Genomic DNA, 14274 nt, shown 5'->3' with positions numbered 1-14274 from the left:
GGGGTGGTTGGGGGCGGGGTGGGGGGGGGGGGGGGGGGCGGGAGGAATGGGAGAACAATAGACACGTCGGTGTTTCTATTGTACATCTGGGCGATGTGCCAAGCAAGTGCAAATTTGGAGACTTGTGCAGTGACTGCGAAGCGTCCCATCCTTTTCACGTGTGGTACGCGTATTGGCTGTGGCATTTACGATTCAGTGTCGGGTTTCGAGCGAGTTGCGTTTGGATCGCTTTCTTGATCAGAGGGCAATTGCAAAAATTGCAATTAGAAATCTCTCATTTTTTCCCTCACACGTAATCTATGGCATACAGTGTGGCCCGCTACCATTGCTCTCTTATCACTATCATATCATCATTACATTATCATTAGATTCGTGTCTTCGAGATGCCTCTCCGGCACATGCACATCGTGATTTCGTACAGTGGTTGGCTGTGAGATCCTTCCTTTCCACGCCCTCTTTCAATGTTTTCGGGTGCATAGGCGATTGTTTCAAACCTTGCATCACCTGCGCTTCTGGAAGATTGCATGAAAATCAGCTATTACTTGAATGTGAATCTAGGCGTACGCCTCGATTCTATAGACGTCATCTATCATCTATGATAGACATGCACATGGCATGGAGATGGACCAGTGGCAGCGGACATTCGTTTTGTCAGCGAGCTAAGTAAGGTATACGGGGAGATATACAAGTCTGATGAGCTTACGGTAGGCCTGTTTCCTTTTATTTCCCAGCAAATCACCCAACTTGTATCATTATCTCAACTTCGCAGTTGAGATGGTGATACAAGTTGGTCAGGGGTTGAAGGGTTGTGGATTCTCTTCTTTTGCTTTGTTTTGAGTTGGTTTTTGTGTTTGTGTCGACTAACGGCATGCAGTCTAGAACAAATAAGATGAAGGCGCAGTTGTTATCGGACTTTGTCAAGTTGAGCATCTCTGCAAATGCAGATGTTGAAAACGATGTTACTGGAGACGGATGAAGGAATGGCACAGGCACAGGCGACTTTGCCCCGTCGACATTTGAAAGTAAGTTCCGTCGTCCAGGTTGTGAAACTTTTTACGTGGAAAACTCACATGCCCCCAGTTTTCGGTATGCTCTGAGTTTTGCTCTGAGTTTTACCAGACGCGTTTAGATCCGTATAAATCCGAGCAAACACGGCACCAAAACACGCGTTTTCGTGACTTTACGGACAACTAAGGTTGTCTTATTGAATAAAAAAGTCACAAGGCAGAATAAAGCTGCTCGCAGCTTGCTCGCACGAGCATCGGATCAAAGCAATGACTCATCCAATCATCTCCCTCCACCTTGCACACTACGAACACCGTCCCTCTGACCGGGCCACCATCGACCAGCAACCGCCCAGCCGCCCTGTGATTGGTTATGTCCTTTCTCTTCCGTTCTCGTCCGTTCTCGTCCGTTCTCGTCCGTTCCCGTCCCCCTCGCACCTGAAGCATCCTTTCGCAATCTCTGCCGTGCGCTTCCCATCCCATCCTCCCATGTGTATTATCTCCCCCGCGCCCAGGGACCAAATCACTGCCACACTACTCCCCGCATTACTCACTGGCAATGCAATCCCTATTCATCCTCCCTGCCCAGCAGTTTCACCACTCCTCCACGCGCGCCACCCGCCACCGCCAGCCGGCCTGCCACCGCCCCCGCTGCCTATTCGCATTCCAACGTTCAAGAACGTGTCAAGAGTAACGATCATGCCCGTCATTTTTGCATCTGGGGCAACAGGAAGACCTTTGTTTATTTTTAAAGGTACCAGAATTCTGCATAGAGAGATTGAGAGTAATGAAGGACTTTTGAAGCAGTCAGTCGCAGATTGCCTTCTCCGCAACGCGTTGGTCACTAAAAGAGAAGAATTGGCAGGCGTAGATAAATCTGATTTCGCGCGGTGGGCAGAGATGTTCGTGCAAGACATTTCTCACCTTACCAGGCAAGGACGAAAAGTTTTGCTCTTGTATGACAGTTACCGCAGCCACATGAGCCTTAAAGATTTGACGATTTTACGAAATGGGAATGTGGTTGCCTACTGTCCACCTTCACACACGAGTGGGAAGACACAGCCACTAGATCTGACAGTTTTTGCCTCATTCAAGCATAATATTGCCGCCTGTATCCAGCAGATATCTCTCGTCCAACAAACAGAGCCCTATGATGGATTCTATTTTTGCACTATCTTGCGCCACGCTTACGAAAAGTCTTTCGCGCGCGCAAATATTACTGCTGGGTTTGAGAGAGCTGGATTGTGGCCCATCAATCCTGCTAAACTACTGTACTCCCCAAAACCGGATGGACGCTGCAAAGGGAAAATGCTTTCTGTAGACGAAATGCTACATTTACTAGAACAGAAGCGTATTACCTGCGGGAACGATATCGGTATACAACCAGTGGTGTCGAAGAGAGGGTTTTTGAACACCTCAAAAGGTCTGACGTTGACAAGTGACGCCGCCATGCGGATGATTGAGGGAGAGGAGCGCGCGAAGTGCGTTAAATTTGAGAATACGCAGCGGAAGAAGGCGAAAGCGAACGCGAAGTGAGCGTTTGAAGCGGCTATGCGAAAGCAAGCTCGGTATGATGCCGAACTTGCTAACGCACGCCGTCGCGCCTCACTTTACGGCGAACCGTTTGTCGTGCCTCGACCTTTGCGCATACGTCGTGCTCTTGCTGCGAAGAAAGCAGCTGATAGAAGGGATGCTGCTTCTGCGCTTGCGTCCCTAATGTGCAACTGACCAGCGGCATGGTCAGCTACAGATTCGTGCTCTGATAGATATTTGAAGTAAATTTTTTGTGCATTGCTGTTTCTAAATTTGTTCCACATCACGACCGATTTGCGTCATTCTTGAGGCTGTAATCGTACGTGTTGCGATTCATAATTTAAGTTCTTTGCAGTATGTGTACGATGATACTGTATGCGTTGTCACACGGGGCCAGAGGGCCGATATCAGCTCGAGTGTGCCCCATGTGACAACAAACTTGTCTCTCGGCCCACGCCCGAGGAAAGTATATTTTTCCCAACTAAATAAAAAACCCACAAGTCGAATCTATCTCCGTCGAGATCGTCTCCGCACACCCCCTATTACCAATCCTGTTTCGTTTCATCCTGTGGTGCAAGGAACGATACCTCGTTTATTGTCCGCTCCAAGCCGGATCGCCCTAAGAGGCAGACGCCGTCGTCGCGTGACGAGCGGCATGTGTGCATGTGTTAGGTGGACACGTATGGCTGACTATGGCTATCATGACACATCCGTATCGAAGGCACCCTAGGGCAACCTTCGACGTTATCGTCGTTTCGAAAGTTGCCCTCTAGGGCACCGTTCATAACATGCAGTCATTCTCAAGAATTACATTTCAGAGATCGTTCTGGAGGAGAAGCAGAAGCAGATGCGTCTCCATAAAAAGAACTGGGAGTACCCTTCTCACCGGCTCAATTTGGGCCGGTTTAGAATTTTCAAAAAATCGGTCATTTTACCCAGTACTGGCCTGTTTCCCGGTACCAAAACTTTTTTGGTTGGCGGCCCTCCAGGCCATCCGGATCAATTCGGGCCACCTCCCCGCGGCACTTTCACCGCAGTTGCGCCCGGCCGAGCAACGTTGGCGCCGCGGAGTCGTGCCGATCTCCACGAGAACTCCCTTTGTTCCCCTGCAACCCAACCGCCGATCGCCGTGGCCACTGTTTTAGGGAAACATCATCAAGAGAGACCCAAAAACTACTCTCTAAGTTACGCGCAATGCCATAGCCCTTGACAGGCGCCCTGTTTTCTTTTTCACAATTCAAATTGCTCGACGAAGCACGACTGCGACATTCGAAAGCCTTTGAGCTTACGTCTTCCACATGCCATACATATTTAAAGTTGTATTTGGCGTGAGAGACTTTCGAGGTCAACACTGCCGCTGCTTGCATTTTGCCACCTTTTTGCGTCCTCATCGATTCATAACCGCCATTTTGGAGCTCGTATCTCGCTCATCGGAATGTTTTGAACTCGATTATCTGACCGAAGGACACAAGATACCTTTGCAAGCGCTTGTGACGCTGGTATCCTACCGTCTGTTAACGCATGAATTTTAGATTGCAGTCTCATGTTGGTGACCCGTGCGGCCACGTTTGCTCTTTGCCCCATCAAAACACGCTCCTCACTGCAAGGAGCATCCTCATACTCTCCTGTGGACCCATTTGCGGACCCTTAAAATGTCGCGAAATGGAAAAATCGATAGTTCATAGGCCACAAGCCACATTTCATGAATGAGGCCCGGGCATCCTCCGGTGAAATGGACTGGTATCCGGCCACGGCCAGTTTGATCTTGTACGCAGTATTTGCCCACGACAAATGGCTCATAGACAGAAGATGGTCTCGTTTTTCTCTAACTGTGCGCTGGAATGATGGATTGACGAATTGATCACAGGGTTGGAGAATATGCGTTGTGTTTGCCGGAGCTATTTTGGCGTGCACTGTGCTCATAACAGCATTATCAACAGCAAATCCACGCCGCGCGGGATGAAGCGTTCTGTCGACTAAAAGGCGTTCCTCGTCTGCCGATAACACTGTCGTGCGGCCAGCATGATTGCGTTCTGGATCTAGCAATTTTTTTAGCTCGTCCGTCTCTGAGCTTTCGTACGTCTTTTTTATTCGCGTGGCTGTTGTGCGGGACACGCCTGTGTCTCGGGATGCTTTGCGTGTGATTTCACCTCTTTGGATTAACGAAAGAAGCATGGCGCGGCGAGCACCCTCCTCTCTTCTTTTCGCGATTCTTTTCTTGTGTGTGAGAGTTTGCCCTCTTATTGACGGTGGCATACTGCCACCGTCGAGTCGAACGTCGCTTACAGAGAAGGAGGGAGGGCTTCGCTGTCGGAGTGCGCCGTATGAGTTGGTGCGATGGACTGTGGGGATTTTGGGAAGGCGGGGAGGGCAGAGGCTCGTGATTTGGAAGTGGCCCTAATTGAGCCGTGGCCCAAATTAAGCCAAGCCGGTGAGAAGGGTACTGCCTTTTCTGCTGTCTCATTTGTGTTATTTTCGTGCGCAGATAAATAGAGACTTTACGCACCACGGTTTTCTAGCATGGCTTTCCAAGCTCTTTTAAGGCAGCGGTGTCATGTGCATATTTGACGGTCGTTTTTTCTACCTCACGTGTATGTGATGTGAGTGGCATTGATGCGCCTCTCGTAGGAAAACCATTTTACCTTCACAGGCCTGAGAGCTCCCTTGTCTACCGCTGAGGAGACATACGCACCGTGACAGCGGGGACAAACGGGGGCTAACTCAAAAGGGCGCTTAGTGGGGTTGAGCGCAGTGCAAAAATTGCGGATGTCTGCACTACTGCCGAAAATGTATGCACCACAGTGCAGAGTCTGCACTGTGGTGCACTTGTTGGATTGATTATTGTTTGCACTGCAGACAATAATCAATCCAACAAGTTTACTCGAACCCACTGTAATTACGATGGCTGACAGTCGCGGTAGCAGCCGGGAGACAAGCATATTGTCTCCTGGCTTAAATCATGCGGACACGCCGCCTCGTGCTGCGATATGATGCCCTCGGCAAGCCTCGGTGCTCATACCTGCACTCGGAGAGTGTCTGCACTCGTAGCCAGTAGACAACCCTGTTGTGACTACAGTGCCTCCTACGATATAGTGCTATAGCGTGACATACCTCTAGCTATGGCACTATTGGGGGGATGGCACTATAGAAAGGAGGCTCAAATATATATACGGGTCATTCTGAGATTGTCCCCCTACTGAGGGTGTGTCTTAACAGGCTAGTTTTTGCTTGCCTTGCCCGGTTTTGCCAGGAATATTTTAAAATTCTTAACAAATACGGAGTGCTCCTGACGCCGTCTAGCTGACAGAGTCTGACGGAAGGCTGTAATAAATCTGACAGGCGTCTGTATTGCTGCCAGAAGCACACGACTACTGCGTGGCAGATCCCCATCGTAACTCCCATGGATACACAACGTGGTCCAACCCCGGTCGTACTTAATTCCCCTCCCGACGTCCCCATGTTCTCATGATCATGGCACAGCGACAGGAGAAAAATGTAGCAGGATTACGTGTCGCTCATCATTGCCAACTGATTTTTCAAAATGGCACCACCTGCGCCAAGCCGCTTGCGTCGAGTATCTCGAAAAATTGCACACAACCGTAAGACAAATAACACTGTAGTTTCAGCTGTTGCAGTTATTATAGCTATCATATCTCTACATGGAGCCATCAAATGCTGTCCGCACAAGGAAAGGAGACTTGTCAAGCCAAAGGATTTGCGACAAGGGTGGAGTTTCGGGAAAAGCAATCGGATGTTTAATGACTTCGAATTTTCGAAAGCGTACCGCATGGACAGGCACTCCTTCGAGCGACTTTGGTTTCTCGTTCACCATCGGCTGCAACAGGAGGACTGCATGGCGCGAAGAGCTGGTCGAGAGCCTGTTTCGCCCCGCGCAAGGCTTGGAATTTTGCTACGACTGATGGCAGGTGATTCGGCGTATAGCTGCATGTCCGCATTTGAGGTCGAGCGCAGTACGGTGTATCATATTTTTCGAGAGACCAGAAAGGCTCTGAACGAAGAATTGGGTCTTCCCGGCTTACCAGATTCTTATGACGGACTAAAGAAGATGGCAGACGATTTCCAGACCTCAAGGTATCCCTGGAACCCGCTACCGGGGTGCGTCGGTGCACTGGACGGCATTTCGATTAAAATTCGCAAGCCGTCTCGTGATGAACACCCTGCTACCTTTTATTGCCGGAAGGGTTACTATGCGATTCCTGTCCAAGCGGCGGTCGATTCTAACTACCGATTCTTGTGCTTTTCTGCAGTTTGTCGTGGGTCGACGCACGACTCGCTAGCTCACGCTGTATCGTCTTTGGGACGATACTTGGAAACCGGCACGCTGCGAGCGGAATTTTGGATCGCTGGGGACGAGGCATATGTGTGCAGTATTTCTCTTATTACACCTATTGCGTCCTCTCAAGCGACGGATGTGGAGGATGCATTTAATTTCTTCCATCCTTCCCTCAGGATGCACGTGGAACAGTCTTTCGGTATGTTAGTCAACAAGTTCAAACTTTTGAAGCGCCTAGAGTGCAGCGTCAACGATTCTGCGGAGATAATCGGCCTTGCAATGAAACTTCATAATTTTTGTCTCAAGAACAAGGATGGCGCGCGTCTGGCAGTACGTCGCACTGTTGGAGAGTTGCACGAAGAACGGAGAATAAAGGAGGCAGGCAACAGATGGTACGAGATCAGCAAACAACATCACAAACAGATTGTCAACCGCAGGGGATCTAGACAAACGAAGAAGAGAAAAGAACTTGTAGAAGTCATTGCGCGTGGAGATTATCGGCGTCCAACAGCGCGCCCTATGCGTGTGCCGCAAGCTTTACTGCAAGATTTGCAGTAATATAAATCTAGAAGGCGTTGAGACCACAAAAGAGGTGGGATGAGGCTTTGGACGTGGTGGCCTGTATCGGCTAGGGGCTGCAAGTCCGTTGCAGTAAGGTGCTGGGAACGCGGAGCGTGAGCGAGGCCGTGAGTAAACTAAGCTTCTGTTCTGTATTTGGACAGGTTCGTCGTTTTCCCCTACTGTTCCAAGACAAAGCTCTCCTTTCGACCATTCCGGACAAAAGATTTCGATATCCGAAGGATGCCAGCCTGTTAACTTGTATTCTACGGACAATCGCAGCTCTGACGGCGGAGGGGTGACAGGTGTGACTGAACACCACAGCATGGCGGTGGATAAAAGTAAGCGAAGTGGCGATGAGAGTAACAATTTGGAGGCGGTGCCGGCGAAGCGGCTTAGAGAGTACGGAATTATTTCGAAAGATCCATAGCAGACCGCGCATATCTTACAAGCGCGCTAAGCTCCAGTCCAGGTCGGTCGACTGTAACAGTGATTGGTTATTAAAAAGATTTTTCCTTCTTAAAAAGAACTGCGTTTGAATATTGCCTAAGCCGAATTTAAGCCTATTTATGGCTTTTAGACATAGGTCGCCAATTCGGGAAAGTATATTTATTCTTTGCGCACTGCAGCAAAGTGTGTAATTTTTGTGAAACTGTGAAATTCACGGTTTCAAAGAGTGAATAATTCCTTGGAGTCATGATGTAGATCAATCTCCTCTACCTTTATGTCGATGAACTACAGATTCGACAATCTTGACCCATGAAGTGCGGAGGCAATGTTGCAGAAAGAGATTGCATATAGCTGGCATTTCAGAGATGCCAGCTATATGCAATCTCGCAGTCAGTCGAGCACATGATGCTCGGCAAGCGCTCGAGGAGGTGCTACACGGCAGTCCGATGGAGGTCTTGATGGGGCAAAAACTCCTTTACGTTCGACCGCGAGGGGTGCACAAAGGAGCAGCAGTGGCTGAAGTTTTGAGACGCTTCGATGTCGAGGGTGAGGCGCCGGACTGGGTTTGTTCTATTGGTGACGACCTAACCGATGAAGACATGTTTAAATAAATATATCGCAATGCTGACGGGAAGAATATTAGTGTTCACACATGTACAGTTGAACGGAAGAGCACTTCAGCCAATTATTACGTACAGCATGTTGATGAAGTGCGTGACTAGTTGGAAAGGCTCACACAAGTAGATGTAAATTCGCCTTGATGGGGCATAAAATATTTGTATAGGAAGAAGACATCGCATCTTCTCAGAGCCTGTCGCTTAATGTTTTAGTCTCGGCCTTGCCTCCCTCCTCTCACTCCGTCGCTTGCTCGTGCACACATTGTTCGGATCGTCTAGCCTGTTTGGCAGCCAACCGTTAACAGTTCGACCGCTTCTCCCCGTTCCACCCGCCCACACATTTGCCGCATCTTACCACCACCTCTTTACCCTCTCACTTCCCGCCCCTTGCACCTCTGACCCCCAACCATCGCCTCTTAACCCCCCTGTAGGGGGGTGAAGAGGCCCCCGGCGGCTCCCACCGCCGCATCCAGTCGCGCAACTTCTCCGAGGTCGACTTCATGGACTCCGGCCCGGGCCGCTCGCTCATGTCCGAGCCGCGGTCCTCGGCCTGCAGGACGAGCTCGACTCGCTGCAGCTCGACGACGTCCTCGTCGAGGAGTACTTGCTCGCCAAGCCAGTACTGCGCACATTTCTTTCGCAACTTTGTTCACACCAAGACGCCACCCTCATGCCCTCCTTTTTCGGTTCTCGCTCCACCTGGTCTACCTGTATACTTTTCTGTATTTGTACAACACTCTTGTACATCGTGCTTTCTTCTACGAAAGAGGCGTCATACCACTTTCTCATTTATTAGCATGCTAGTTCCTTAAGCCCATCTCCTCACCTTCCCCTTTGCCACCTTCTCCACTGGGTTGTACAATAAAGTTGAATCGTCTAGTCGACACATCCCGACATCTTAGTACACATTGGCTTCCCAGCTTCGTTATGTTCAACTCCGCGTTCGGTGCTCGGGGTTCACTAAACTTCCTTCCGCGCCTCTGAATTTTGCTTTGATCAAACCTTGCCGCTGCAATCTATAGCGCTAATAGACCCATCATCATAAACTGCTACTGTCTTCATCCCCTTCATTTCAAACGTCGTTCCCCAAACCGAATCTCGGTGTCCCCTACAGATATACAAAGTTTCCCCCATCCGCCGATCCCAAATATTGACAGTCCTATCACTCCCCCGCTCACAATAAAGTCCGAATCATCTGACCCGGCCGCACTCAGAACCAACCCTTCATGCCCCCGACATGTCTTTGCAGCATGCCCAGAGCCTAAGTCATTGGTGTTCAGCAACTGGACATCCGAAGCCGTGAGCAAGAGTCGCGAGTTATTCTTCAAACATGATATCGATCGCACTGCACCCCCGTGTTTGGTCATATCCCCGTACAACATTCTCATGGGTAATGTCCTCAGTTCCAATTTTTGGTGAAGCGCTCTATCACAACTTGCACCGCTAAGATAGTCGATTGAGATTGTTTGGATCAGGTTGAGAGGCTATCGATTCGCGAAGAGCATGTCAGTTATATAGTGAAGTAGATTAAAGCCTCGGCCCCGTCCCTTCGTTTCAGACAGCTTCTGGAGGGTCTCAAGTCTGAAGCCGCGCGCTGATCCCTTCGCCGTTCCAGCTTTAAGAAATTACCGACGGTCAGAATCGCGACCAACACTTTCTCAAAGCTTTTCGACTGTAGGACTATCTCTTGAACAATCTCGTTGAGATCGGCGGCACGCCCAAGCAAGTCTGCATCTTCCACGCTATACTTTTCTTCATATCACTCCAGAGCTTGGTCGGAAAAGTCGTCTATGGAGACACCCTCAGGTGGATCCAGGTATTCGAAGAATAGGTCGACACCGAAGTCATCAATTGTCTCAAACTTAGTCGCGAGGGGTGGGGCCATTCGACATCCTGAAAGCGCACGAAGTGATACGGAGGTTGGAGGAAGCCTGTGTGACCTGTAGTTGTAAAAGGTGGTTTGGTGTCGTCGGAAATAGGGACCCAGTGCTCGAATACAAGAACGGTATCGCCTGAAATGACCTCGTTGGTGGCCAATGAAGCATAACCTGTACCAATCATGGCATCGTTTCCCAGACCATTGTCCTCTTGCAGAATAGTGGTGCACTCTTTGGTCTGGTTCCGACCTGCTTGAAATATGCGTACAATGGGAATCCAGGGATGGTCATCAATCTTGACAGTTCCCTGGACGAGAATCTTTGCTATTTGTATGGGGCGGTTGTTGGGGAGGACGGGGCGGATTCGCATCATTGTGAAGAATCGTAAATATTGTTACAAGGTGGGAACGCTTGTGATATCTTGCTCCATTTGACGCTCTGAGCACATCCCTGACTTCTTGACGAGATTCATGAAATGATCAAGGGCGTCGACATCATTCTTGTAGATACTGAAGTAGGTCAGGTAGGCGCGGGCGACAAGGGCAACGGCAGTGAGAGGCCGATAGCGGTCGGAGACGGCGTTGCGAGCGATGATGATAACAATGTTCTGGGAGCCCATCTCCAACCCCTGCGCGAGCCATTGGTAGGGCGCACAGACAATCTCAAAGACGGAGGACAAGGAAGGGGCGAGATAGTACGGACCGAGATGGCTGGTGGTGGTAACGACGACGCCGGGGAGGATATCGGTCATCCATGGCTCCTGACCTCGGGCACCGACGTCGAGGACGAGAGCGCGTCGGGTTTCGCCATACTTCTTGTACGCCTGCTGCAGAGCGACTTTCCAATCTGAGACAAAGGTGTCCTCCTCGTAGAGAGCAATTAAGACGCCATCGGAAAGCTCTACGATTTTGCGCGGCCTCGGCTTCTTATAAAAGGTGACTACTGTGCTGGGTACGAATTTCCCATTCCCTACGTCCAAAAACCTTTCCTTGTATATTCGTTTATTTTTGGGGCGCGTGCAGTGCAGTGTCATGAGCGAACACACAGCCGCTCACAGCATAACATGCATCAATGTCTGGTAAATACCCGGAGGGTGTTCAACATTCTCCAAATGGGTCTAGTGCTTCCCTAGTAAGGCGCTGGAAAACATCCGGAATCTTACCGGTCGTGTTCAAGTCTGGAAAGTAAACGAGAACTGCCGCAGAGGGTATATCACTCTGTGATTGATCGTTTTGTTTCATCGGGGCGTAACGCCCAGTGTAGCATAAGCTTCCTCCTTTCTGTCCCTGTACAAGTTCGAACCACCGCACAGTTAAAACGATATTGTTGCTATTTGCATTCTCAACATGTTCAATTCTTCCTAACCAAAATGGTGTCACTTCGGTCACGTTTGATCCGCAATTCACAGTCACCATGCTGCCCATATCATATGAGCACGTGTCCTCCAGTGCCAATTCGGTTTCCGAATCATCGTGTGATGCCTCAACTTCGCCGCAATCATCGCAAAAAGAAGCAAAATGCTGGAAGTCCCACTCTGGCGGGGCAGAATCCTTGCTTTCCATTGAGTCTATTTCAGAAAGAAGTGATAAAACATTTTCTCTGCATCCAATTCTATTCTCTGTCACATTTATGCGCTTGCGATACGCGCTGATGTCAACTTTCGAGGGCTTATTTGTTTGTATGACTGGTGCTTTTCTCATATCTGGAACAAAATGGAGGAAAGAACCAATGAATCCCTCGGTTCTATCAAGTTTTTGAAGTGCTTCCCTCTTTTCCACCAATTTGTACCCGACCAGGCAGGTAACATGAGCACCACTTCCTTCGAGCTCATGAGAATCATCCCGCTCGAAGACAAACTTTCTGAATGCGAGCATGTTGTTGATTCTCGACGCAACTGCACTTTGTTTATCACAAGCACCTGAAAAATTGTTCATCTCAGAGACGCTGCTAGCATGTATGTTGTTTTGTACTGACGCAGAGTTTCCCCCTTGACTTTCAACAATGTGCCTGAAGTTCCGAAACACAGGCTGTATTCCTATCCCGCATGAAGACAGAAATTCGACTGAATCGGCGGTCAATGTCCTCATGTGTGTGCCCAACCCGTAAAAAGTTAACAACAATGCGGTTGAAGAGCCCTTTATGCACCATGTAATCACAAAATGCAAAAAGAAGCGATTCTTGTTGTCTTTTGATGTATTATCCAGCTGAACATTCAGCTCTTTCGGAAAACAACTCATGCCTTGAGCTCTTTTTGCATCTCGCAACAGAAAAAGTGAGCGACATAGCGCATCAATTGTCTGATTCGCACCTGAGGGGATGTTGTCGGCTGACGTGAAAAAACAAACGAAATGCTGTCCAGAAAGTGCCCCGTGATAGCAAACACCAGTGACCTTCTGCTTTAGAGGCTTCCCCGTATCTCTTTTTGTCGTCGTGTAGAAGCGCGGTAGTCCAAACTTCGCCTGGTCGGCCCCGTCAATAATTATAGAAAGAATTTCCTGGGGCCTTTCAATTGCGTTTGACTGAATGGGTCTATATTGTGCTCGCTCAGAGTGGATTTGCTTCAGATGTGCGCGGAATCCTTTCTTAAGTTTTTCTCTACATTTTTCATATCCTGTTTTCCTAGCAATTGACAGCAGACTCTCCTTAAAGCTTGTGCACGTGTCACAAACGGAAAAGCCGTGTCTTCGTCTACACTTGATATGTGAGGCATACCGTTTCCAAGTTTCGTAAAAGTGAGAAGAAGAGCACGCTCGACGGCCATACATCCCTTCATTTTCTCGAATCAGCGTGTAAACCAGGTATTTATTTCCATGTGGGAGGTGCCGCTCGATGCTGTGCGGCATTTCATCTCCAAGATCGTCAGCCAGGGCTCGCAGGAATGAAATCACCGAGGATTTTTTAGTTGAGCTCCCATCCGATCCCCCCATTCTCCCGGGGAGGCAGGAAGCGTTCGCTGAAGGTAGTTGCATGACATTGGAAATCATGGTCCTTGACACGTCCAGAGTGTCAATCACCATTCTCCAACAAACCTGCCAGCCGTCACAGTAGAAGTATCGCCGTGAGCGCTGTGGATCCAGAACGATTAGATCGACGAGGCGTGCCTTTCTTTCATCACGAGAAATTGACAGGAAATTCTCTCGCATTGACCTACACTTCTCTGTACCGACTTCGAAGACGCAAAGACGCTTGCAACAGCGTTTTGGCATCCAATTGTTGATATTCATGATGGATTGGCGTCGTGTCTTCTGTAATCGCGACTTCAATGATTTACGGTTGAGCGCGATTGGAACTTCTGATAGGGGAGGAGGATCGTCTAAGGTCGTCATGATATCGCTGTATGTGAAGGTTCAACGCTTCAGGTAGTAATGACGCACCTGCAAGTATGGACTGTGTGCAAGCACGTACTGCGGTGTGGGATCAAGAATGTGCAGCCAAACGACTACATATCCCGTACTGGTATTCGGCTGGAAGCCAAAAGTCAGCAGCCCGGATCACTGTGGTCTGTTTTCAAAATAGTAGATGTCAGGAAACTATATCAGATTCCTCTGCTGTGCTTTTAATTTTTTTTCTGAAGGTTACACTTCGAAGTGTTTATCAAAGTCCTTTTCTACGCCTGTCAAATGCCTTGACAGTGACAAATATTTGCCTTTACCAAGCAAGTATTGCGATTCCTACGCAAAACATTTCGTCAAAAGACGCGAAATCATGGTAGAGCAACAGGAATTTGTTCAAGTGGGTGACTGATATCTATATCATCTGCCTTACCCCTAACCTTCCCGAAACTCTCACATTCGATCGACCTGTTCAAATGTTTGAACTCAATGTTCAAATCTTCGGAATGAGCGGTGATTCTCTCATTCGCCTACGATGGTTTTTGTGCCTACACAAAACAACATTCTAAACAATTGCCCCGTACCCGAAGCCTTTGCTGAAGTCACAAG

The sequence above is a fragment of the Chondrus crispus genome, genomic scaffold (genome assembly GCF_000350225.1).
Source record: "Chondrus crispus Stackhouse genomic scaffold, scaffold_67, whole genome shotgun sequence".
In the NCBI taxonomy this organism is placed as follows: domain Eukaryota; phylum Rhodophyta; class Florideophyceae; order Gigartinales; family Gigartinaceae; genus Chondrus; species Chondrus crispus.
Note: the sequence above shows the minus strand (reverse complement) of the source record.